Source organism: Sorex araneus, chromosome 1, assembly GCF_027595985.1.
Source record: "Sorex araneus isolate mSorAra2 chromosome 1, mSorAra2.pri, whole genome shotgun sequence".
Taxonomy (NCBI): Eukaryota; Metazoa; Chordata; class Mammalia; order Eulipotyphla; family Soricidae; genus Sorex; species Sorex araneus.
Genome location: NC_073302.1, coordinates 94,099,521 through 94,126,543, shown reverse-complemented (window position 1 = coordinate 94,126,543; position 27,023 = coordinate 94,099,521). Strand labels below are relative to the sequence as shown.

Below are 27,023 nucleotides of genomic sequence, written 5' to 3'. Positions count from 1 at the left end.
TATGAAAACCAACTGTTGGATTGCAACTGTGACAGGAAGAGCGCTGTGTTCACTTCCGAGTAGTCTATCAAGGGGGGAAGACTGCAGGTGTGTATGCACACACAACGCACAACGCTAAGCCAGAGCAAACTCGGACCTCCTCAGTTCTCCAGGTACAGACTTACATTCACTTGCCACCGTTTTTTTTCTAAGCCCCAGAGGTCTCAACATGGGTCTTGAGAAAGTTTGTGTTTTCAGTAAGTTTCCTCCCAACTCCTACTGTGCTTAGTTTATAGACACCTCCTCCCTCTGCTAACTGCACCTCTCCTCTCCCCTGCCCCCACCTCAAAAGCTGCTCGAGAGACTTGGTGATAGTGAACTGCCACCCCACAACTGGGTGTTACTCATTTGGACCCTGGCCATGACCACAGGTCAACACTCGGGAGGCAAGAGGGCAGCAGGCACCCCTGTTTCAGTGGCACATGTACACAAAGGGGTTCTCCTTTAAATTAGAAAGGAAAGTAGAGTCAAACGACCGCAGTGGCCACCCACTAACATATGGTCAGACTTCATTAAAACCCTGAATGAATGATTTAAGGCACTTCCTATTCCTGGAGCAAGCAGATACCATTGGACTACAGTAGCCCTTGACAGGGACAAATGGAGACGTCACTGGTGCCCAATCGAGCAAATCGAGGATCAACGGGATGACAAGTGATACAAGTGATACAAGTGATTACTAAAAGAAAAGCTTTCATCAATAAGCTTCGAGGACTTTGAAGGAGGAAAATGGCTTCATGAAATGGTAGTCCAGGTTGCCGCAGTGCGGACACTGCTGGACGATGCTGTGCTCAGAGAAGTATTGCATCCCGATTCGCACGTTGGTCACGGGCTTTCTGCAGTGCTTGCAGCATGAGAGGCGGCCAGGGTGTTGTAGGTGCCCAGCTGGTGTCAGCTGCAGTCCCACCGCGACTTACACTCGATGCAGATGATCTTGTGCACCCCTTCCAAGCAGTCCACTCACACGGCGTACAGGTGCATGAGCCTCCCTTGGAGGTGACAAGGAACATGGTATTCGACCTCGTTGTGCCGCGATGGGCTCAAGAACAGAGTCCCGCCCACCAACGGAAACTGCTCGAACTCGGGCAGCGCCTGGTGGCACAGGGCGCAGTTCGTTGGCTGACCCTGAGTGCCGCCAGGATGAACTTGCGCAGCAACTTGCCCTGGTGCACTTGGGCGTCGTCCTCCATGTGCATGTGGAAAGGGTGCGGCTTGTGCCGCGGGGTGTGGGTGAGCAGCTCCGGGAGGTCCAGGCGCCGCAGGAACTGGATGGGCGCGTCGAAGTGGGCTCCCCAGTGCCCAGACAAGCCGCCAGCGGCTGGGCTGAAGTCAAAAGTTGCGGAACACGTGGCCCGTGCCCAGGCCTTTTTGCGCGGCTCCAGGTGGATGGCGTTCTTGAGGAACTCGCGGAGGTAGCGGGAGGCGCGGGGCCCTCCTAAGTGGGCAGGGGACTGGATGGAGTAGCCGGCGGGCGGACACTGGCCCGGGGAGCCGTAGGACGAGCGGGTCCCATAGCCCTTCTCCTGGGAGTTCTGCCAGTCCATGGAGTGCCACAGCGGCCCCTCATGGCTCAGACCTTTGGGGGGATTGGCTGGCGCCTGACACTTCTTGGCCCCCCACGCGGCGTCCCCCGGCGGCCTATCAGCGCCCGCCTTCTCCTCTTCCTGCATCCTCTTCACCTGGTACCAGTTGGTGTCCTTCTTCAGGTGGCCCTGGCCGCAGCAGCAGGAGCAGAAGCGGAAGGCCGGGTCGTAGCCCTTCTTGGTCCACATGTTTTGGTAGCTTCCCGTTCCAGCTCTGCACACGATCGATGCAGTTGAACTGGACCAGGATAAAAATATATTTGCACATCATACATTTGACTAGGGATAACATCCAAGCTGTATAAAGAGCCAGTAAAATTCAGTAACAAACATGAAACGATACCATCACAACTCCATGATCCATTCATCTGTTATTGGACACCTAGGTTGATTCCACATCTTAGCTACTGAACCAAATACTGCAAAGAATAATGGTGTGTATATGTTATTTTGAATGAATGTTTTCTGTCATGGGGGGAGATACCCAACAGCAGAATTGCTGGGTCATACGGCAGTTCAATTCTAAGTTCACTGAGAATTCTCCATACTTTTTTCTAGAGGGGTTGAAGAAGACAGCATTCCCTCCAGCAATGGATGAGAGTTCCTTTTTCATCACATCCCTGCCAACACATATTGTTCACACTCTTTTTGATATGTGCCATTCTCACTGGTGTGAGATGATATCTCACTGTTTCCTTGATATAAATTTTCCTAATGATATTATCAGTGATGCTAAAAGATTTTCAGCGTTACTGGTGAAACTCCTGGAATACTATGTACCTGCAGGAAAAGATAAAATCATGTAACTTGCTGAAACCTGGGTGAAAGTGGAAGGTCTCATGTTGTGTTGAGTAGTGTAAATACAGGGTGACCTCATTAATAAGTGGTAAATAGAAAATGTAATGTGGTAAAGGGGGATGTCTAGATCAATTTTGACCCCAGACTACAGGGAAGAGAAAGACAGAAGAAAAGAATTTAAGGGGGAGGCAGAAGAGAAAGAGAATAGGGGAAGCAGGGGTCAGGGTCAGGTTGTGCCAGTGATGTAGGAGATTGGTATAGCTATATATCTAAAGCACAGACTCAACAACACTGAAAACATGTTGTAAATAAAATACAATCACAGAACTCTGAAATGTTCGTGTCAAGGTGGGAGGTACATGAGTTCATTGAGTTCATCTTCTCTTATAGCTGAGTAGTATTTCATCACATTCTCTCTCTCTTTCTCTCTTACACACACACACACACACATACACATATATATGCATGCACGCGTATGCACGCACACACACACACACCCCATAGTCTTTATCCACTAATCTATTCATCATATTTACCTTCCTATTCTTCAGGAACTCGAATGATCTTTATATTGCTCCTCTTAAACTCTTCCAATATTTCTGTGGTATGCTGCTCATTTCTTTTCACACTCTTTTCCACATTCTGCTGTTTTTTAGTAGTTTCTTCCATTTCATCTGGAGCTCCTTGATATATTCCTCAGCTACTATCAATCTACTGTTGCAACTTCTATTGAGATTTTTAAAAACCATTAATTTATTTCTTTATTATATCACGTACTATACTCTTCATTTTAGCTTGTAGTTTTCTTGTTTCAGCATTATTTCATGTGACTTGCTATCATTTCCTCACAATGGTGTCACAGAAGTCTGTCTGAGGATGTACTGAGCTGATTGATGCCAGTTGAGCTGTACTAATGCTTTCGCTCACTGAGCGTGGTGGGTGTCTATCCACCTTCTTCACTGGGTTTGCCATGTTCCTGCTGTGCTGAGGGTAGATTTTTGTAGTTAGTCCACCAAAGGTCTCTGAGGATAGGCTAGAAATTGCTCATTTCCTTTTTGTCCTTCTTCACCTAGTGATAGGAAGTGTAATTGGTAGGATGTGGCAGGCAGTCATCACTATCATCACTGTCATCCCATTGCTCATCGATTTGCTCAAGTGGGCACCAGTAACGTCTCCATTGTAAGACTTGTTGTTACTGTTTTGGGCATATCAAATATGCCACGGGTAGCTTGCCAGGCTCTGCTGTGCGGGCAAGATACTCTCAGTAGCTTGCCAGGCTCTCTGAGAGGGACGGAGGAATCAAACCCGGGTTGGCCGAGTGCAAGGCAAACATCTTACTCACTGTGCTATCCGTGGCAGGTAGTGAGCAGCTTTTTCTTTCTTTTTTTTGGGGGGGGGGTTGGGTCACACCCGGCGATGCACAGGGGTTACTCCTGGCTCATGCACTCAGGAATTACTCCTGGCAGTGCTTGGGGGACCATATGGGATGCTGGGAATCGAACCCGAGTCAGCCGCGTGCAAGGCAAACACCCTACCCGCTGTGCTATTGCTCCAGCCCCTCTTTTTTTTTTTTTGATAAACTGTCTGTTCAGTTCTTCTCCCAATTAAAAAAATTATTTAAACACCATGATTTACAAAGTTGTTCACAATACAGTTGTTTCAGGTGTTCAATATTTCAACACCACCACCAAAGTGCCCTTCCCTCCACCAATGTCCCTAGTCCCACCCCCCTAAGCCTGCTCCCTTATCAGGTATTAATTAATGTACATTATATTGCTTATTACAACATATATCTTATATTGGTTTTGCTAAAGTCATGGCCTGAGGATTTACTGCGCTGTTAGGTGTGAGTTAGGCCTTATGTGTCATTGTTTTCACTCACTGAGTTTAATAGGCTTCTATTCAATTTTCCCCTCTAATTTTCTTATTTCTCCTGAGCTGTCAGCTCTGTGAAGTTTGGAGGCACTGGACAGTCACATATGTTACTGTTTGCTTCAGGTGCTTTGGAGCTGGGAGATCTGCAGGTGTCTCTCTGGACTGCAAACCACAATGCCTAGAGAGAGACAGAGAGAGAGAGAGAGAGAGAGAGAGAGATACAGAGAGACAGAGAGAGACAGAGAGACAGAGAGAGACAAAGACAGAGAGACGGAGGCAGAGAGAGGCAGAGAGAGATAGAGACACAGACAGAGAGACAGAGAAACAGAGACAGAAAAAGAAAGAGAGTGAAGAAAAGTGCCATAGAGGCAGACTGGAGGAGAGGTGGCAGGAGTGAAACTGAAAACATTAGTGGTGTGAAATGTGCACTGGTAAAGGGACAGGTGTTGGAACATTATATGACTGAAACTCAATGATGAATAACTTTGTAACTGTGTATCTCATGATGATTCACTGAAAAAAAGAGGGGGTGTGTGGGGGTTGGGAAGCTTTGTGTATGGTGTGAAGAATCCAGGGTTCTTTTTTTTTTTTTTGCATGTGTCTAACCAGATTTTCCAATGCCATTTGTTGAAGCACGAATACCTTTCTCCATGTACCCAAGAGCCTGTCTCTGGGATCTAAATTCTTTTTCATTGATTGTGGTGTATGATTTTTTAATGTATTTATGTACTGTTGTATTCAGTTCATTAATATGTTTAATGTCTTTGCCTTTATTTTGTTTGTTTGTTGGATTTTTGTTTTTTTTTTTTCGTTTGGGGGTTATACCAGCAGTGTTCAGGGCTTACTCCTAGTTCTGTGCTCGGGGATCACACCTAGTGATGATTCACAGGGGATACCATGTGTATTCTGGGGGTTGAACCAGGGTCAGCTGTGTGCAAGGCAAGCACCCTACTGGCTGTATTATCACTTGGGCTCCAGGTCTTTTTATCTTTATCAGGGATATTGGTCTGTATTTTTCTTTTAAAATTATGTTTTAAAACATAATTTTAATTTAATTCAGCTTGTTTGCCATAACTCACCACTTTCCTCTGTCCTACAAAGTTTTATTTGAATGATCTGCTGTGAATCTTCTGAGGATCCTTTGTACCTAAGTTTCTTCCTTGATCTTGGCGTTCTCAGGATTCTATCTCTATCTTTGGCATCTGTGATTTGAACTTAGACAATGTGCTTTGGAGTTTTGCCCTTTCGATTTCTTTTAACTCTTAAAAACCTTTTGAGTCTCTTGAATCTGGGTGCCTGACTTAATCTTCAAGTCAGGGAAATTCTTAAGTTATACTTTATGTGACCCACAGTTCTCTGATGGATCCTTTATCTTATGTATAATCTTTATATTGTTCCTTTAGAACACATTCCATAATTCTCTGGTATATTCATTTTTTGCATTTCTTCCCTTATCTGTTCGTTATTGATGATTTTCTGAATTTTGTCTTCAAGTTCACTGATTCATTCCTCAGTTCTGTCATTTTGTTACTAAGGTCTTCCAATGATTTTTTAAAATTATACTTTCCATGCTTTTCTGTGATTTATGACTATGATTTTCTCAGTTTTCTCTTTCTCTAGTGGAAATCTGTACTATTATTTCTTTCTGTTCCTTAAACAACTTTACCATGGTCACTCTGAAGTTTATCATCTAAGATATTATGGAGCTGATGGGTACTGAGGAGACCCTCCAATACCACTATCTTCATCCATTAATTGTGGTACATTCCTATACTTCTTCATTATGTCTACAGCATAAGGGCCATGGGTGAGGGTCTGGTTTTGTGGAAGCCTAGATAGCAATCTGATACTTGGTTTCCAAAGCCCCACCTGGAATTTCTGTTGCTCTGTTTAGGATGGTGTGTTGTGTCCGACTGCTGCTCAGCTTCTGAAATGCAAATCTGTGCCTCTGTACTAAATCTTTTTAAACAAAGGCTCCAGTGATTCAACCCTGCCACTGTTCTTTCAGCTTTTTGTTTTATCTACTTGGGATGAGACCATTCTTGAAAGTGTTCATTCAGGGCTTACTCCTGGTTCAGGAATCACTTCTAGTGGGGCTTGGGAACCATATGGGGTGTCAGGGATCAAACCTGGGTTGGTCACATGCAAGGCCAGGTAATCTTGCCCACTATATGTTCTTTCCAGCTCTTGTTTCAGTCCTTGAGTTAGTGCTGTTGGCCAACAGTCTGTACATTCTTGTTTGCCTCAACACTCTTCCTCCACTCCCCCTTCAATGCCTTCTCTAATTAGGTAGATGCCTGCCTTGAGACGGGGTTATATTTTGTCTTTGCCTGTTGCCACCTGAAGTCAAGGCTTCTCCTGAAGTGTTAGTAAGAATAACTTCCCAAATTTGTTTCTATAGCCCAAACCATATTTCCAATCCACAGATTTCACTGCACAGACTGTGTCATCTCAGTCAACCTCCATCTCCTGAAGTCTCCCTTTGCCCAGCTTCTTCACCACTCCCCCAGCCCTGTAGTCATGCATTTGTCATGCAAACTTGTACATCTCTTTGTAGAAACTCTCTCTGGGCTCTGAACAGATCACTGTCATGCTTGTTTTCTGCAGAACCACTTACTCACTTTTTTGGTCATTTCTATTGCATTTTAAACACAGTACACTCTTCAAAGAGCAGCCTTCTCTGCCATCTTGGCCTGCCTTTGCAACTTTGTTTTTAAAATGACATATAACATAAGGTAAAGAGCACTAATAGTAAGTTTAGAGTCCCGATATAAAATATTTTTCTATCCATAAATCTGTATTATGATTATTCAAATTAAGATACAGAACATTTTTCTACTCTACTTCTTCCCAGCAGAGATCTGTCAGTAGCTTTTTATATTTATTGACTGATCAAAGGGCCTTCAGTTACCCTTGTATACCTCAATTTTGAATCCTACTATTTCACCAGATCAATGGTTTTGAAAGTCTATCCTGAATCAGCATGAAAAGTTTCATGCTGAGTGAAATGAGTCAGAAAGAGAGACAGACATAGAAAGATTGCACTCATCTAGGGTATATAGAATAACAGAGTGGGAGACTAACACCCAAGAATTGTAGAAATAAGTACTAGGAGGTTGACTCCATGGTTTGGAGGCTGGCCTCACATTCTGGGGAAAGGGCAACTCAGAGAAGGGATCACCAACTATAATGTAGTCAAAGGCCATGTGGGGGAAGGGAGTTGCAGGCTGAATGAGGGCTAGAGACAGAGCACAGTGGCCACTCAACACCTTTATTGCAAACCACAACAGCTAATTAGAGAGAGAGAACAGAAGGGAATGCCCTGCCACAGTGGCAGGGTGGGGTGGGGGGAGATGGGATCGGGGAGGGTGGGAGGGATGCTGGGTTTACTGGTGGTGGAGAATGGGCACTGGTGAAGGGATGGGTTCCCGAACTTTGTATGAGGGAAGCATAAGCACAAAAGTGTATAAATCTGTAAATGTGCCCTCATGGTGATTCACGAATTAAAAATAAATAAATTAATTAAAAAAAATAAAGAAGATAATTGCTTCTAGAGTAAAAAAAAAAAAAAAAAGAAAGTCTATCCTGAATCAGAATCAGCTAGAAGAACCTATAGATGGTTGCAGGGTCCCACTCCAGAGTTTCTGACTTAGAAGAATTTACTTTTCTCCAGGGTACTTTTGATGCTGGTGGAGTTGGGGAGGTTCTTCCTAAGGTATAAATCTCTTCCAATCGGGTGTCTACCCTGCTGAGAGTGAGGAGAGTCTTGACCTTTTTTTTGCCATTGACAATCTAGGCATTGTGGCTAAGCCAATGTACTCCTTTTCAAATACATACATACATACATACATACATACACACATATATATGTATATATATACACATACAACTGTTCATACAAATATACAAACAAATCAACAATATAAAATGTATAAATACAAACAATTGGCAATGCTCAGAGTTGCTCCTGGGTCTCTCCTCAGGGGTCATTCCTGGCAGTGTTCAGTGGACCACGTGCTCTACTTCTACTTCTTCCCATGTCAGGAATCAAACTGGGATAGCATAGAAGTTAGACAGAAAAAGATATCAAGGGCATACAGATAGGAAAGGAAGAGATCAAGTTATCACTATTTGCAGATGATATGATACTATACTTGGAAAACCCTAAAGACTCTACAGAAAAGCTCCTAGAAACAATAGGTCGATATAGTAAAGTGAAGGCTACAAAATCAACACAAAAAAAGTCCATGGCTTTCTTATATACAAATAATGAAAGAGAAGAAAGAGACATTAAAAAAACAATCCCATTCACAATAGTACCTCAGAAAATCAAGTACCTTGGAATCAGCTTAACCAAAGAGGTGAAGGACCTTTACAAGGAAAATTACAAAACCCTACTTCAAGAAATAAAGGAGGACACTAGGGAGTGGAGACACATCCCTGCTCATGGATAGGGAGAATTAACATTATCAAAATGGCAATACTGCCCAAAGCACTATACAAATTTAATGCAGTCCCTATCAGGACAACCATAACATTTTTCAAAGAAATAGACAAAACACTCCTGAAATTGATATGGAACAATAAACCCCCACGAATAGCTAAAGCAATCCTTGGAAAACAGAAGATGGGTGGTGTCACTTTCCCCAACTTCAAACTCTACTACAAAGCAGTACTAATTAAAAGAGCATGGTATTGGGATAAAAACAGACCTGCAGACAAATGGAACAGAGGTGAATATCCTGTCACAGACCCCCAAATATATGGCCACTTAATCTTTGACAAAGGAGCAAGAAATGCAAAGTGGAACAAGGAAAGCCTCTTTAACAAGTGGTGCTGGGAAAACTGGATAGCTACCTGCAAAAAAATGAACTCTGACCTCTGTCTAATGCCAGGCACAAAAGTCAGATTAAAATGGATTAAAAGTAGATTAAAGACCTCAATATCAGACATGAATCTATAAGGTTCATAGAAGAAAATGTAGGCAGAACTCTCCATGACATTGAAGCTAAAAGCATCTTTAAGGACGAAACAGCATTGACCATGCAAGTGGAAACAAACATAAACAAATGGGACTATATCAAACTAAGAAGCTTCTGCACTTCAAAAGAAATAGTGACCAAAATACAGAAAGAGCTCACAGAATGGGAAAGAATATTTACCCAATACCCATCTGATAAGGGATTAATATCAAGGATATACAAGATACTTGTTGAACTGTATAAGAAAAAAACCTCCAACCCCATCAAAAAATGGGGAGAAGAAATGAAGAGAAGTTTCCTCAAAAAAGAAATACAAATGGCCAAAAGGCACATGAAAAAATGCTCCACATTGTTAGTCATCAGGGAGATGCAAATCAAAACAACAATGAGATATCATCTCACACCACAGAGACTGGCACACATTCAAAAGAACAAAAGCAACCAGTGCTGGCGTGGATGTGGGGAAAAAGGGACGCTCCTTCACTGTTGGTGGGAATGCTGACTGGTCCAGCCTTTCTGGAAAACAATATGGACAGTCCTTCAAAAACTAGAAATTGAGCTTCCATATGACCCCGCAATACCACTTCTGGGAATATATCCTGAGGATTCAAAAGAGCACGGTAGAAATGGCATCTGTACCTATATGCTCATTGAAGCACTGTTCACAATAGCCAAAATCTGGAAACAACCCGAGTGCCCTAAAACAGATGACTGGTTAAAGAAACTTTGGTACATCTACACAATGGAATACTATGCAGCTGTTAGGAGAGATGAAGTCATGATATTTGCTTATAAATGGATAAACATGGAGAGTATTATACTAAGTGAAATGAGTCAGAAAGAGAGAGACAGACATAGAGGGACTGCACTCATTTGTGGAGTGTGGGGTAGCATCACATGAGGCTGACACCCAAGGACGGTAGATACTATGGCCAGGGGGATTGCCCCATAGCTGGAAGACTACTTCATGAGTGGAGGGGAGAAGGCAGATGGAATAGAGAAGGGATCACTAAGAAAATGATGGCTGGAGGAACCAGTTGGGATGGGAGATGTGTGCCGAAAGTAGATAATGGACCAAACATGGTGACCTCTCAGTGTCTGTGTTGCAAGCTATAATGCCCAAAAGTAGAGAGAGAGTATGGGGAATATTCTCTGCCATGGAGGCAGGGGAAGGGTGGGGAAGGGGGAGTATACCCAGGATATTGGTGGTGGGGAATGTGCACTGGTGGAGAGATGGGTGTTTGATCATTGTGAGATTGTAACCCAAACATGAAAGCTTGTAACTATCTCACGGTGATTCAATAAAAATTTTAAAAAATTAAAAATAAAAACTGGGATGGTGAAGGGTAAGGCAAGCCTGCACTGTCTTTTAACCCATGTCAAAAATGTTTCTAAAACAACTGGAATGAGGCAAAATATTTAGTACCATAAGTAGGATCAAATGCATTAAGATAATTTTTTCAAATATATTTAGTTTAAAATTTTCATCTTTATAATATAGGCAACAAGCCAACTATAATGTCATATGAAAAATCTAAATATATGAATATGTTTTTGTTGGTAAAAAAGTTGCAACTTATAATACTACTTTGGTTTGCTATTTATAATAAAAGGAACTAACAGATTCATGTAGAGGTTAGTGAAAATAAAGAACCTAGGTTAGGAATGAATCCTTGCCTCCTACAATTTGAAATGGAATGTTCTTCCTTCTACATTTGGCAAAATTACAGCGAATTCAATTTTCTATGGTTTACTGTTATTAACTATCTCCTATGTGTTGGTGTTATGGTAGATGCCAAATACAGAGTTACTGAGAAATGCTGAGTTAAGATACTGTCTCTTCCTTAATTTGATCAATAATCTGCCATTTTGATGAGTGAAGATTGAACTCTAAAGTAATGACCAGAGTACAGAATGGCATAGGCAGGATTAGAAATAAATGCAGAAAACACAAAAGAATATCAATAATTTATGTAGACTTGTGAGAAGTGGAGGTGAGGTTTCTCCACTGAATGGAAGTTGTGATACACTATTACACTGGTGGTCCCAGTGAAATGAGCCTCCAAATATTCAGTTTCTCCATCAGAGACTCATGCTTGGCTGCAGAACTTGCTTTAGCCAAAAGAACAGTAGCAAGCATAACACAAAACCTTGTATTTTATGGGACCAGAGAGATAACAAATGGGTAAGTCACTTATATTGCACTCAGCCAAATGAGTTTTAATCCACACACCCCCACCACCCCATACAGTCTCCAGAACATTGTCCAATTGTTCAATTCCTAGAACCCCAAAGGAGAGTCCCTGACAAGGGACTGGATGGACCCAGGGCAAGCTGTGAGCTACCCTCGCATCGAAGTGGGCCAGGCCAAAGCGCCATGATACTTAACTGTAAGTTAAGATAAGTTAAGAGCATGGTCATGGACAAATTCTGTCATGATCCAAAGAGTAACAACTAGATTAGGACCCTGTGAGGATTAGGAAAGATTTATCTGTCCTGAGCAAATCAATGAACAATAGGATGACAGTGACAGTGACATTTTAATCCTATAAGAGCTACAGGTAGAGAACTGAGATGTTATGACTCTAGTGATTTAAGTGTAACTTTTCAGACAATGAGTATCTTAATACCCCTAAGTTTGTAAAACTTGGGATTTTGAACTGGAAGTGATTTTGGAATCTCTTTAGAAAACCCCTTAATTATAGAGATAAGAATATTGAGGTTTGCAAAGCCACATAGTATGTTGTTAGGGTCCAGAACCGTTGCCTTCTAGTGGAATGTCTTTTAATAGATAAGAAATAATAACTTGTAGATTATTCTTTCCATATTAATTTATTTTAATAATAAAGTAGATTTATAAAAATCTTTTCCAGTTTTATAGATTGAAAACTTCAGATTTGAATTTGAAGAGACCTGTTCACTTCACATAGCTCCTAAAGCTAGCACCAGATTCCAGGTGTTATGGTCTCTGGAATAGTGATTTTTAATTATATCATCATGCCTATGATATTAGTACAAAAATCAGGGGAATAAACTAACATATTTTATAAAGAGAAACAGCAACAGACACTGAGCTGATCTAATTTCAATTTCTCATAGAAAAAGGCCATGTACATAATGGTAACTCAATAGTTATACATAAAATAAATGCATGGATGAATGTATAACTGAGAAAAACAGGGGATGGGAGAAGATTAGGTTTTATTTTTCTAGACATTCTATTTATGAATGATTATTAGTTAAGCATGATTCCACTGTACTTGCAAAATAATTGGGAAAAGAAATCCCAATTTTGTAATTATTGTGCTTTGAATTCTCAAGCAGACCAATAAACACCTATTTGTACAAAGAAATTGATAGCATATTTTACTTTTTACTTTTATGCCTGTGCTTGCTGGGGAACTAGGAGAATCTTACACTGAGAGTTCATCTCAATTCAGACTAGTCATACTTCTAATGCTCAATTAACCACAGGTGTTTAATGATTCTACTTTATATAGCACTTGCATAGTTACAGAGAGAGGATAGAGTGACTTTCTGAAGAGAAGGAATCATTAATTATAGCACAGAGGAAGCAGTAATGGATAAGGGATACTTAGATACTTGAGGAAATTACTTGACAGCAGACAAACTACATAATCAAGACAAGTAACCTCACCTCCACTTCTCACAAGTTCTATTATCTCTTGCGAGGAGTTAGTTTTAGTTTTAATTATAGACATCTTATATATATGTATATATCTCATATAAACACAGCTTTTAATTTTTTTATATTTTATTTATTTATCTATTTGTTTATTGAATCACCATGTGGAAAGTTACAAAGTTCTCGGGTTTATGTCTCAGTTATACTCTTCTGTGTCTTCTGCCCTTGCTTCTGTGTCTTCTCTTTCTCCGGTTACAGTCTTAGTTTATATAGCAATCACATAGGGCGGTAACACAAAGGTGGGTTGAATATTAACAAATCAACAAAGAAGGGTAAGACCATTTCTTGAGGAGATTAACAAAATATCATCTAAGGATATTACTAGTATATCTGCTCAAGGGTGGGATCCAAACAAGGGTGTGTCAGGGTGTGTCCCTTTCTTCCTTCCTCAGCTAGTAATCCACTTAAATAGTTGTAATGAATCTACTTCAAATATTTCTAGCAATGTCATTCTGTATGAGCACAGTAAGATATATATCAGGCTTAAAGTTTGGTTCTTCCTGAGGACATCTCACTATATTTTCTAGACCACAGTCCTCAGACCAGATTAATCTTCCTAACCCCAGAAGGGTCTTAGTCTCATCGTTACTTTTGGATCATGACAGCATTTATCTATGACCATGTTATCAACTTATAGTTAGGTATTGTGGCACTTTGGCCTGGCCCATTTCGATGTCAGGGTAGCTTACAGCTCGTCCGGGGTCCATTCTGTCCCTCGTTGGGACCCTGCTTTTGGGGTTCTAGGAACTAAGGGCAACTGGGTGGAAAAAGCAGATACCCGGGAGTAAATATTATTGGAGTAATCAGCTCCCAAGTTACAAAGCATAATATTAACTGTCATCCTGTGTCCATACAGAAAGGACATTGCTTTAAGGTAAACTAAGTTCTCTGTGGCAAGGCTGAAAGGACAAACTCCATGTTATCCTACAGGGCAGTTTGGGGAAAACCCTATAAACTTTGCAAAGGCAGGCAATGCACATAACCACTCTGGGGTTGCCTGCGTACCTCTGAACTTGGGATATGTATACTCTGCTCGCTCCCTTCTGGAAAAGCCAGAAATTTTGACTGAATATGGTATTCTCCGCCTCCTCCCTTTCTCCTGCTACTACCTCCCACTCTCCTCACTTCAGCAAATCTTTTCAAAGAGTGACCATATTCTGTACTTAAGTGGTACAGTCACTGCTGAGTTGATAGGGTCATGTTAACTAAAAGTAGTACAGTAGTGTCTCTGTGCATTATATTAAAGCATTATTACCATGTCTAATAAGTGAGCAGATAGAGGCAGAGTTTGGGTAAAACTGATGGCTTGAGGTACTAACAGTACATGGTGGGGCTGTTACAGTGAAAATGGAGGGGTGAAGATGGGTGCCAGATAGTAAATTTAATTTTGTTTCCTGGGGGAGAGGCTCACATCTGATAATTCTCAGGGTTTGCTCCTGGTTCTGTGCTCAGGGATGACTCCTATCAGCTGTGTGCAAGGCAAGCACTTTACCCCTGTACTATCCCATCATCACAGAAATAATTTAGTTAATTAATTTAATTGGTCCTTTTAAATCTCACCTGCCTAAGAGGTAGCCAGTCAAAATAGACCATCTAAGTGGGGGAGGGTGGGAAATAGTAATATCTGAAAGCGAACACTGGTTGGTAACTTCCTCTTGTCTGTGCATAGGCAAGGGACAGGGAAGAACAGCTCTCCCTGACCAGCAAGTAGCCTGAGAACACAGGACAGCTGCTAGTCTTGAGGGGCAGCCTTAGAGCTCAGTGACAGAACAACAAGTGGCAGATGGGGAGGACAACGTGCACTCTGAGAGACAGAACCAATGAGAAACTTGAACTCAGAGGGGTGGAACCAGAGAGATACCACATAGATCAAGTGTACTCGGGAGCCGGGGGTCCCGATAGAGACCCAACTGTGAGGCCTGGACATAGAATATCAGGGCATAAAACTGCCTTTTAAAGTGGCTAAATAAATAACAATCATGTCACAAGCATCTGGGGTCCTATGTACAAATCTTTCACACAACAGGACCAGTGAGACAGTATAACAGGTAAGGTATTTGCCTTGTGCACAGCTGACCTCAGTTCAATCCTTGGCACCCCAAATGGTCCCCTAAGCCAGGAATGATTCCTGAGTGCAGAACAGGAAGTAAGCCCTGAGCACTGCTCTGTGTGACCCAACACCCCACCCTTCAACCCCCCTGAAAAAATCTTTCATACATCACACAAGGACCCTCATACTCAAGAGCTAGTCCAGTTTCCACTGTGACAATACCAATACATAAACCCTGGCCACTAAATATAAAAGTTCTTGCTTTTTGAGAAATGGAGCTACCATGCAGAAAAGGGTGAACTTCATCAGAAGGGGAAAAGCCTCAAAAGAATTTCAAGGTCTTGATAAGAATATGCAAGGACTATCAAGAGTTCAAAACTCCCCCTGTGACAATACCCAGATTAACTTTTATGTAGCAGAGAATGCCAGGCCAAGGCGGTTTGAAAGAGTCCAGTTATAAAACCAACTTTGTAAAGTGGTGGGGCCTCATTCTCCATCCTGAAGACTAGCTCACATCACAACTGCCTTTCCGCTCTGGAGAAGCCCATGTTCTTTACAGATCCCTCTTTTATTTCCCCTCACATTGCTCTGAGTAAGCTTCCTTAAGTAAAACTATTTTATTTCACTAAAAAAATGTAAGTCTTTGCATTGAACTTCTGAGCCATAAGAGCTCTTTGATGGGATGAGTTCAGTGCCCCAACAAGACCCGCTCTCAACATTTCTTTCCCAGCTGCCTGTGATAGGCCTTAGAGCCTTCCTATCACTGGTGGATATCAGAGGGAGGAGCAGAGAACAGAGTTCCTTTGAAGTTCTTCAGCAGGACTTAGTATACAGGTACTCACCTTACACTCAGCGCCTGCCCTCCAGGCTAGAGGGGCAGGAAGAAGATGACCAAGGCTGACACAATCAACACTGGAACTAAGATGCCCAAAGCAAACGTGGTTAGCCACATGCCTGCTTAAAATCGTTCACCAGCAGTCCTCACCAAGAGGGTGCTCTCCTCAACCAGGTCAGCATGTTGCTCTCCATCTTTCTAGATCTTTTGAGCGACAGCCCTACCTCATTGTTATCTAACCCGAGCAAAAGCCAGGGCATAGGACAACTCTTCCATGTCTGTCTCTCTGTTGTTTGCTCTTCCATCAGAGCCAAGTGAGAGCCAGCCTTCAGTATTGCTGGCTGGGAACCACAGCCTTAAAGATACATGGCTACCCGACATGGCTTTAGATGGAGGAGGCGAATTGGCAGATAAATGGGGTTCAACAAAATAACTTTTACACTCTGCAGGAACTCTTTTGCAGAGACTTGAACAAGTTAAAAATAAATTTGCAAAGAACAAGGAAGAACTCAAATAACTCTGAGTTTCTGCTTGCTTTTTGCCTCCAGGTGTACAACAGAATTTTAAGACCTGTTACAAGGAAGAAATGCGTGGGCAAAGATTGGGATGGCCTTCCCACTTCAGGGTTTATCTGGTTTATTTCAAAACCTATCTCCAGTTTTTCAAGAAGAGAGATATTTCTCTTCCCCTTTCTACCAACATAAATATTCTGAGATAAAAAAAACAGCAAACAAAAACCAGTGAGGTGGGCCTGAGTACTGCTCTGACTTTCATTGCTCTCAGAACAGCAATAAAAGTCTTTCCTGTCTAGCAGAGTCATGTGTTGGTGTTTGATTCTCTGGTGCAGTGGGCAGTGGGCCCACGCTGGCTTTACTTCTGTGTGATAGAGGCAATAAACTTTTATTACTCTACTCTCCCAGCATGCGTGACTCTGCAATACCTTGTATTTCTAGTACAGCACTGGTTAGGCCAAATTGAAATTATTTGCGTATCTGTTTCTTTAACACGGCTAGCAACTTATTCTTTACTCTTTAATTTTTTAATTTTTAATATATATTTATTACTTGTTTGTTTGTTTGCAGGGCACACCAGCTGTACTCAGTGCAAACTATGGGCTCTGTGCTCAGGGATAACTCTTGGTAGTGCCTAGAGGACCATATTGAGTGACTTATTCTTTTTTTTTTTTTTGATTTTTTTTTAAATTTTTTTATTGAATCACCAAGTGGAGGGTTACAAAGTTCTCAGGATTATGTCAGTTATACAATATTCAAACACCCCTCCCTTCACCAGTGCCCATCTTCCATCCCCAACCCCCCCAGTCTATCTGCCGCCCCCTCCCACCTCCCTAGTCCCCACCCTTATACGTGATAAGTTTCACTTCATTTGCGCTTATCTCAATTACATTCCATGTTTCAACACACAACTCACTAGCGACCTGCGGGCTAACCTGGCACAGGGGTGCACTAGAGTCAGAGTTGGGGTGAGAGCCAGCAAGCTCACCAGACATGGGGGCCACAGCACCCAGCAAGGCAAGTAATGAGATGCTGGGAATCAGGTTGGCAGTTTGAGAGAAAGGATTCTTTAGAGGAACCCAAGGGTCATCCTTGGCTGGCTAGACACACAATAGTGACAGGCAAGAAACTGAGGAAGTAGCTCATTAGGAGGAACTGATCGGCTACGTGTTCCTCCTTCTCCCTATCAGCTGGCACTTTTTGCCATGCTACCTGACTTATTTGCACACTCCCTATTGGGGGCTCAAGCCAGACATTTTTTTGTTTTTTTGTTTTGTTTTGGGGGGGCACACCTGCAGTCCTCAGCTTATTCTGGCTCTGGGCTCAGGGGTCATTCCTAGAGAGCTTGGGACCATTTGGGGTGCTGGAAATGGAGCCCACATGGTCAGCCGCGCGCAGGCAGGTGCCTGCTCGCCGTACCGTAGCTCCAGCCCCCTCAACCCAGCCCCTTCGCGCTCATTTGTTCAACATCATGGCAAAGCATCCACTCATTTAATAGTTTCCAGACCTGCGCGGCATTTTGAACTGGGGAAACAGAAGCTGGGACACGCTGAGGCCCGCGGAGGCGCGGCGCCCTCCAGCTGACCCTGCCGCCCCCAGTCCAGGCACTGCCCTCTCTGGAGCCGGGACGCACGGCGGACAGAAGAATCGCTCCACTCCACTGCGCGGACGAACAGCGTCCACCTCCTGCACCGTGCACCTGCAGCGAAACGGCGGCGGGAGGGGAGGGGGTACCCTCGGGAAGCGGCCAGGCCAGGGCGGCAGAGGGCCGTGCCGAGGGTCGCGCTCCGCTGGGGCTGGACCAGGCGGGGCGGGCCGACGAGAGTGGGCGCTGCACCATTGGCCGGCGGCGCGGGGGGCGTGGCCCCGCTCCGCCCCGCCCCGTCCCGTCCCGCCCCACCCCGCCCCGCGGCCGGCTAGGGGAGACGCGGCGCCCCGCGGAGCCGACGTTTCGGGACACCTGGGCTGGCGGCGGCGGCGGCTCCGGGTCCTGCGAGGAAGGTAACGCGCGAGGCCGCCTCGGCTTCCTCTCCGCCAGCGCGGGCTCAGCGGGCGGCAGGCTCTCCATCTCGGGGCCATCTCGGCGACGCCCCCGTGTCCCGGCGGGCTCTCCCTTTCGGGGCTTTCCCGGTGGTCGCGATGATGGCCCTGTGTCCCCCGCGGGCTCTCTCCCTCGGGGCTGTCAGGGTCGCGGCGACGCCCCCTTGTCTCCCGCGGGCTGTCCCGGTGGTCGCGACGATGCCCCCGTGTCCCCCGCGGGCTCTCCCTCTCGGGGCTGTCCGGGTCCGCGGCGACGCCCTCCGTGCCCCCCCCCCCCCCGCTCCAAATAAGGGGTCGGCGCGCTTGGACACGCTCCGGACACTCCTGCCCGCTCCTGCCCCAGCCCCGCCGCCCCGGGCTGGCCACCTGCTGTGCTGGGGGTGACCTGAGGCGCTCGTGCAGGCGGGGGGCGGGCAGGACCCGCGCCCAGGCGAGGTGCCTGCAGGTGGGACCCGGCTGGACCCGCCCCTCCCTCTCTGCTCCCGCGGCGCCGAGGCGGCAGGTGGGCCCCGAGTGCGGCCCCGCACCGTGCCCCGCTCCTGGCTGCGCGGAAAGTCCTTGTTTGCCAGCAGAGCGGGTCTGCGACCAACAGCCCGGGGGCCCCAGCTCGGGCCGAGATGCAAACCTAGATAAGGACGTGAATCACGGTCTCCTGACCCGTGCGACCCGGGAAGGGAGCGCATCCACACAGCGTCCAGTCTCAGGCCCCCTTTGCCCTCTGGCGGGAGGGGACGGGGGACTCAGCCGCTCCGTAGCCCCAGGCAGCGCAGAGAGGAGGGTCAGTCTGGAGCTGTGGACGAATCTCCGCGCGAAGGCCGCTGGCCATGCCCGCCCCTCTTCCTGCCTTGTCCTGGTGGTTCTACCCAGCTCTCCCCAGTTGAAATAAGATTCTGGGACCCCAAGAGAGATGGGGAAGAGGACAATGGCAAAACTGACTTTTATTGGGCTAGACACTTTGGGGCGGCCACACTCTACAGTGCTCGGGGCTTACTCATGGCTCTGTGTTTAGGGATCACCCCGGTGACATTCAGGGGACCATCTGGAGTGCTGAGGCTCATGCAAGGCAAGCACCTTAACTCCAGTACTATGTCTGGCCTGACACTCTTCTTTTTTATACCTTTCTTTATTTCTCACAGAGCCCCCTGAGAGGTTGTCACAAACCCAGACCCCATCTTACTAAGAAACTGAGGCTTGAAGAATTGCCTTCCTTAGTTTCATGGCTAGTCAGGGGCCACTCCTGCTACTCATGCCCATATTCCTGGTTTTAAGTTTTTCTTTCTTTCTTTCTTTCTTTCTTTCTTTCTTTCTTTCTTTCTTTCTTTCTTTCTTTCTTTCTTTCTTTCTTTCTTTCTTTCTTTCTTTCTTTCTTTCTTTCTTTCTTTCTTTCTTTCTTTCTTTCTTTCTCCTTGCCTCCCTGCCTTCCTTCCGTCCCTTCTCCCTTCCTTCCTTCCTTCCTTCCTTCCTTCCTTCCTTCCTTCCTTCCTTCCTTCCTTCCTTCCTTCCCTCCCTCCCTCCCTCCCTCCCTCCCTCCGTCCCTTCCTTCCTTCCTTCCTTCCTTCCTTCCTTCCTTCCTTCCTTCCTTCCTTCCTTCCTTCCTTCCTTCCTTCCTTCCTTCCTTCCTTCCTTCCTTCCTTCCTTCCTTCCTTCCTAAGGGGTAAGATGGAATAAGAAAAGCAATGGCTAAAGTTATTGAGTTTTCACTAGGTGTCAAATACTGTTCAAAGTGTTTCAGAGGGATGAATGCTACTTAGGTTGTAGGAGCTTTCATCTTTGGGTGGGAAGTAGCAACTGCTTTTGCCTCTGTACTGCCAATCCTGCTTCAGATCCAAGCCTGTTCCAACCTAGCTGAGTGAGTATAGGGAAAAGACCCTGTTTGCTGAATCCTAGAGGTGGTTGAAGACTAATGAAAGACTTATTGTCCACATCTGGTCCGTTAGAGCTGACTGTTGACTTGTGAATGATTCTACTGTCCTTAAGCCTTTCTCCGCTTCCACTCAATAAACATTTGGGCAATGAATGAATTAGCAACTTGTGAGGAGTGATCCGCCCTTCTGCAGAAATGGGAGTGGCTCAGGGGCCTGGGCCCCCCTATCCTGCACCCATATTGCCAGGCCAGGCAGTTCTCCCCTCAAAAATGGGAGGGTAAACTGTGCTCATGTGGTCTTCTGGAGTTACCTGGATATGTTCGTTGACCCTGTATGATTTAACTTATTGTTTGTTTTTGTGGTGCTGAGGACCAAGTCTTCATCTCCTTTTTCCTTTTGGTTGTGTTGGAAGGGGTTGGTACCACACCCGGCTGTGCTCAGGGCTTACTCCTGTCTATGCACTCAAGGAACACTCCTGGTAGCTTTTGGGGGTTTATGTCTCAGGTACTGTGGTGCTGGGTATTGAACCTGGTTGGCCACATGTAAGAGGACCTATCCTCTGTACTATTACTCTGGCCCCTGTTTTTTGTTCTTTTTTTTTTTAAAGGAATAATACAGTATTAGTGGCAATACTGAACTCTTAAACTCTTAAAAACTGATTGTGCTATTTTCATAAGGGCTTTCCAGAATCCCCCATGAAATTGTCACCAATCACAAAAAAACAACAAATGCTTCTGGGAGTAGATTGTACTTCTCATGGACCCCAGCAAACTTGAAAAGTGCTTTCAGAATTATGCATCTTTTCAGATTTGATTTAATGAAAACACATACAAAGGTATTTTCCATGCAAAATATTTGCATGAAATTGGTGTCCTGGAGAATTGTATGTCCTTAGGGGGCTAGGGATACCTGATTGAAGAAGCAGGGCAAATGGGGCTTTGAGTGCTGTTTGTGTGTCAGAGATAGCATAAAGGATGAGGTATTTGCCTTGCCTGAGCCTGAATCTGCTTCTAGCATCACCTGGAGCAAACCCCGAGGTCTGTCAGCTGTGACCTACAAACAAACAAAAATACAGATATTGCATTTTCCACTCAAGTTCATATTGATAGAGTCTTGTAACACTTTGTGGGCACCGCTCCTTTTTCTCTTCTTAGAATAAAGAGTATGTTTTAAAAAGCAAAATATTTTTGTTTGTCCCATGTTCCCACCTCCATTGTTGAACTAAAACTTGTTAATAAACACTATAAGTATATGATGTACACATAATGCTTTGATGTATGTGGATATTGAGGAAGTGGTTGCTGAATAGATCCATCATCTCATGCACCACAGTGTTTTGTTTTTGTAGTGAAGACACTAAAGTTCCACTCTCCTAGCCACCTTCAAGTATGCCATATTATTTCCTATGGTCACCAGGCTGTATATTAGATATCAGGACATATTTATCTAATGACTAGAAGTTTATGCCCACTCCCCATTTATCCCATCTTCCTGCTAATATATATTCTACAACCTGTTTAAATTCAGACTTTTAGTCTTCAACTAGTTGTGATAGTTATTTTCGTTTCTGATTAAAACAGCTATATACATTTTTTTATAGAAAAGAGATAATGATAATAATGTAATAATAAGTACACTCCTCATCACTAATGAAAATTTGAGATATAAGTTTCCAACTCTTAGTCTCTGTATCTTTGTGTAGTAATTAAAAAAATACATCTCTCAGTTTTGATTGGATTAGTATCTGGGCTAAGAGCCATATCAAATTGTTTCCCAAAGAATGCTGATAATAAATTAATGCCACAGGTATTAATCCTATTTTTCTGTGTCATTTAGTTTCCAACTGAGAGAGGTTCCTGCACTGTCTGCTGGGGAAGTGGCAAGGGCAAGCCATGTGCCCTGTGAAGTCTTACTTGTGCCTGATGTTTCAAATGCCAAAGAAGAGGTTGCTAGTTGTTGCTGGCTTGTGAAATGGGGAGTAGAAATTTTTCAGGCACAACTGCACACTGAGGAGGAGAGAGCCAGCACATGAGGATTGAGTCAGGTGTTAGTGTTTGTTAGTTGAATTGCACGTGGGTATGTTGAGGGGGGCGCAGAGGTGTGCTGAATATTGAATCTAGGGTCTTCTACATGTCAAGCCTGTGCTCTGCCACTTCTGTAACAGCCTGTGCCTGGTTCTATGCTTTTCCCCCTTTCCCTCCCTCCTGCTCTCTCTCCCTCCTTTCCTCCCTCCCTCCCTCTCTCTCCCTCTCCCTCCCTCTCCCTCCTTCTCCCTCCCTCTCTCTCTCCCTCTCTCTCCCTTCTTTCCCTCCATTCCTCCCTCCCTCCCTCCCTCCCTTCCTTCCTTCCTTCCTTCCTTCCTTCCTTCCTTCCTTCCTTCCTTCCTTCCTTCCTTCCTTCCTTCCTTCCTTCCTTCCTTCCTTCCTTCCTCATAGAAAAATGAAAATAACTGTAAGCATCTACAAAATGCTGGGATCTACGTGCAAGTGCTTTTTGGGATCCCCACTCTGTTTTTCTTCAGAACAGGATTCCTGGGTGGCTAGACTCACTGATTTTTTACCACAACCTTGAATGGAGGAACAGGACAGAAACTAACCTGTTATTTCACACAAGAAAATTATACTTGGCTTTCTTGAAAGCCTGTTCTGCCCTGGAAGTTCTAGAGCTCCCCAGGGCTGTCTGTTTGCCCTAAGCAAGGCAGAGACATGCAAGGAGGAAGCAGCGAGAGGATGGAAGATGGTACAGCTGTGGCTGAGGGCCGGCACCTTCTGCTGCCAGGCTGTTCCTAGTCCGAACCTGGCTCCTGAGAAAGCAAATTGGCTTTCCACTCAGAGAAAGCTCTGAGTGCAATTTGAATTTGACCTTAACCAAGTCCTCTCCCTTTGGTTTCTTTGTTTTGTTTTTTGGACCACACCCAGGGGTGCTGAGAGTTTACTTCTGGTAGTGCTCACTCTGTGGTGTCTGGATGGAACCCTGTTGAGGCAAGTTCCTTCCCATTGTGCTTCCTGTCTGGACTCTCCCGTTGCATCCTCCATCACCAAAGTGAGGGAATGGGCCTACGTGAGCCACTTTTTAGTTAGAAAAATCTACTTGTCTCAGTTATCTTTCCTCCATTTCTGTCCTAATAGACATTTGGGAGAGAATTATCACATCCAGGTGAAATGGAAAATGTTCATATTTCTATTGCTTTGAACTGCTAGTGCCCACCCTCATCCTCCTTGAATGACTAAAGTCTTCTCTGCTCACAGCCTTCACAGAAGTGATGCACAGATCGTTAGGAGTAGAGTTATTTCCACTCATCAATTTGCTCCTCTTATTTTCTTTTATTTTATTTAAATACCATAGTTTACAAAATTATTCATAATACAGTTGTTTATGGGCTTTTGATGCTCTAACACCAGTGCCACCACCTGAATGACCTTCCCTCCACCATTGTCCCATTTTCCTATCCTGTCCCCTAAGCAGACACACAATAATTTGTTTTATATTGCTTGTTACAACCAAATGGCTAATGGAATTACTAAAATTACTCCAGTAAAAGAAAATTTGTGAAAATTGCTATGTCTCACCATGGGTTAAGTCTTTGAGTCTTTAAGTCCTTGGCTAAGCTGTTTGTCACTTCTTAAGCCTTCTGTATTACTGTTTTTTGAGTTGAGTTGGTGTCTATGTTACTTTCTCATCTAATTTGGTGTGCTCTTACTAGGATTTCTACTGTAAAATTTGAAAGATCCAGAAACCTCGGGATTTGTAGAGCTGGGATGAGTCTGCAGAGATTTTTAGTGAAGCTGTGGAGTTAGGCTGCTGGGGCATCAGCAAGGAGGGGACTCAGCTTGCCCCCTTCCTGACGGTGACTCAGAGTTTTCAGTCAGGGGTGTGTGGGGGAGATTGTGTATCCATGAATTTTAGCTGCTTGGCTTGTATCTCTTTGGCAAGATAGCTCATGAATCTGAAGAGGAAGGCTGGTGGGTGAGTGGATGTGGAGGCAGCTCTGGGAAGTACTGTTCTCTTCGGTTTTGACATTCTTTTGTTGCTGGAAAGCAACTGCTTTCAGGGAACCATTAGGAAGGTAGCCTGCCAATGGCAATAAGTCCAGGGGATCATTTCACTTTGTCTTAAAATCACTAAATGCAGTATTTTATACTGTAGGGCTCAGTGGGCACCTAGTCTTGTGCTAGGACTTGTGCAGAAATGAAGGGGTGAGTATTTTCAAGATTTCAGAATTTGAGGGGAGAATGTTCAGAAAGAAAGACAGGGAGGGACAAAGATAGGGAATAAGAAAGAATACCAGCAAGTGTTGGAATACAATGGAAATGAAAAAACCAGTTTGGGAAAAGCTCTCGGGCTGTCTGAGTTCATTCTGCATGCAGGTTGCCTGGCACTCAATGGGAATGTAGTGAAATATTTTTAAGATTTTTTAAGTGACCAAATGAAGGACTGACTCTTCAGAAATGAAGTCTTTGCTGTGATGTGCATGGAACAATGATTCCATGTAGTTGTGGTATCTTATGTATGGTAAATACTTAAAACTTACAGAAACCTCTTTTACATTACCTTTGTAATGACAAAGGTAAAAGCAAGAGAAAATAAAGGCATTGCCTAATGATTTTTGACTGATGACTTTCTAGACAGTTTACAGCTGCTAGTAGAAATAGATTTGCTTTATAGTACCTAGGGAAATCTTTTTTCTTTTCTATAAACACACAGAGAAATAGTTGAGTGGAGTGCATAGGAACTAGTGGGCAGCACCACAAGCCTTACTAGAGGCGGGGAGCAAGGCACTCCTCAGCTCTGGATCAGTAGACTGGCCTTCTCTTGTGAAAGCATCATTAGGCTGGAAGGCTGGACACTGACTCCCCCAGCGCTGAGCAGACAGGCATGCTTTGTGCTGCCCGTTACTCACAACCATAGGCGCCCAGCCCCCTGTGCCGGCTGAGTCAGCTGCTGAGAACGTCTCACCAGGAGATGGAGGCCCAGCTGAGCAGAGGCCAGGCCAACCCACTGGGAGACAGAGGCCCCAGCTAAGTGGAGGCCAAGCCAACCCACTGGGAGATGGAGGCCCCAGCTAAGTGGAGGCCAAGCCAACCCACTGGGAGATGGAGGCCCCAGCTGAGAGGAGGCCAGTCAAGCCACTGGGTCGATCCCCACCTCAGCCGAGCCTGCCCTCTCCTCCAGCCATCCACTGTGGCAAGATGACAGCTGTGGCACATTGGATTCTTCAAGGCATAGTCTCTGCCTCTACTTATTGTAGACTAGTCATTTGAGTTTAAGAAGTGGGGAGCGGGATCTGGACTTTCACTTTAATCTCTGATTATTTTTAAAATGAATTCTAGGGATGTTTCTGCTCTACCATCTTAATACATGTTTAGGGAGTACCTCCTGGGATGTTTTCTATTCCCAAGCCTGTAACCATCACCATAACTTTTTATATCTTTGATGTGTTTAGAAATTGGTAATGATGGCATCCACCTTCTAAGGTCACCCAAAGGATTAAATGAGGGCATATATTTAATGAAAACCAAAAATGGAGTGAGATGCTGCTACTTCTGGGTGGTGGCCTGAAGTCATCAGCCAAGAACTAACCCCGTACACCTCATACCTACCTATTGTCATATGGGATTTAACTGCAGTTTTTATGGGATAAGTATTCAAGGTGCCTTATGAATAGTGAAGTCGGGGCTGGAGCAATAGCACAGCGGGTAGGGCGTTTGCCTTGCACGCGGCTGACCTGGGTTCGATTCCCAGCATCCCATATGGTCCCCTGAGCACCGCCAGGAGTAATTCCTGAGTACAGAGACAGGAGTAACCCCTGTGCATTGCCAGGTGTGACCCAAAAAGCAAAAAAAAAAAACAAATAGTGAAGTCACAGGCAGTCAGTCTGCAACCACTATGAATCTACTATAATAATGGCACTTTACAGTAGTAATTGATTTTGTAGAATTGAACTTCAGTTTTTTAAAATGTTTTGATCTGGTTGGCTATCTTATGTTAATATAGCATATTACATCTGGTTGCAGCAGATGATTTTTTCCAACTGATGTCTTTTGAACAGTTGCTATTTCACTATATCTGCACCAATTTACTTATCCTAACAATAATGTTATTGATGCTTGTTGGACACTATTTTTTTGCAATTTTTATACATTTTATTTTCATAACATAGTTCACATTAGTTTATTACAGATAATATTCAAACACCCACCCAACCAGCAAGCATCTTCCCACCACTATAAGAGGGAAGTGTGTAAAGGCTGTTGATTTCATTCTGGGGCCCATTAAGCCCATATATAAGAGAATACAAGCAAGTATGTTAAAACCAAACACATGTGTGCTGCTTTGGGTACATCAGTAGGTTAGAGTATAAGAGGTCACACACTCCAGGAAAAATGTGTTGCTTTCTTTCAGGAGCTTTATTTTATAGTCTCTGGATCTTGACTGTTGATAAGATTACATGGCACTGGGGGCAGTTTTTGGGTGTGACTGCCAAGCTACTGGAAAACTGGGGATCTGGGTGGATGAGACCCAGTCCCAATCTGAGCAGGCTTGGAGCTCTCAGCCACGGGTCCTGCATACCTGGGTTCCTCTGCCAATTTCCTCATGGGTGAGGCTCGTCCAAGCGTGTGGAGAGTGGCTTTGAGCATGGCTGTGGCTGGGTTCTGGAGGTCTTTGGCTGCTCGGGCTCTGCTCGGGGTGGGGAGGGAAACTTAACCCGCCCCCCTTCAAGGGGCCCTGGTGAAGATA

General features: G+C 44.4%; 1 protein-coding gene and 1 pseudogene across 1 annotated transcript in view; one reads left to right on the top strand and one right to left on the bottom strand.

Annotated features, from left to right (window-relative positions):
- Nucleotides 1–736: 736 nt before the first annotated feature.
- On the bottom strand, nt 737–18,448 carry LOC129402014 (headcase protein homolog; annotated as a pseudogene).
- SYTL2 (synaptotagmin like 2) overlaps nt 18,283–27,023 on the top strand; it is a 138,261-nt gene continuing 129,520 nt past the window's right edge. Inside the window, exon 1 of the mRNA XM_055144848.1 lies at nt 18,283–18,381. The gene's annotated coding sequence lies outside the window, so the exon portion shown is untranslated. The remainder of the gene's footprint in view (nt 18,382–27,023) is intronic.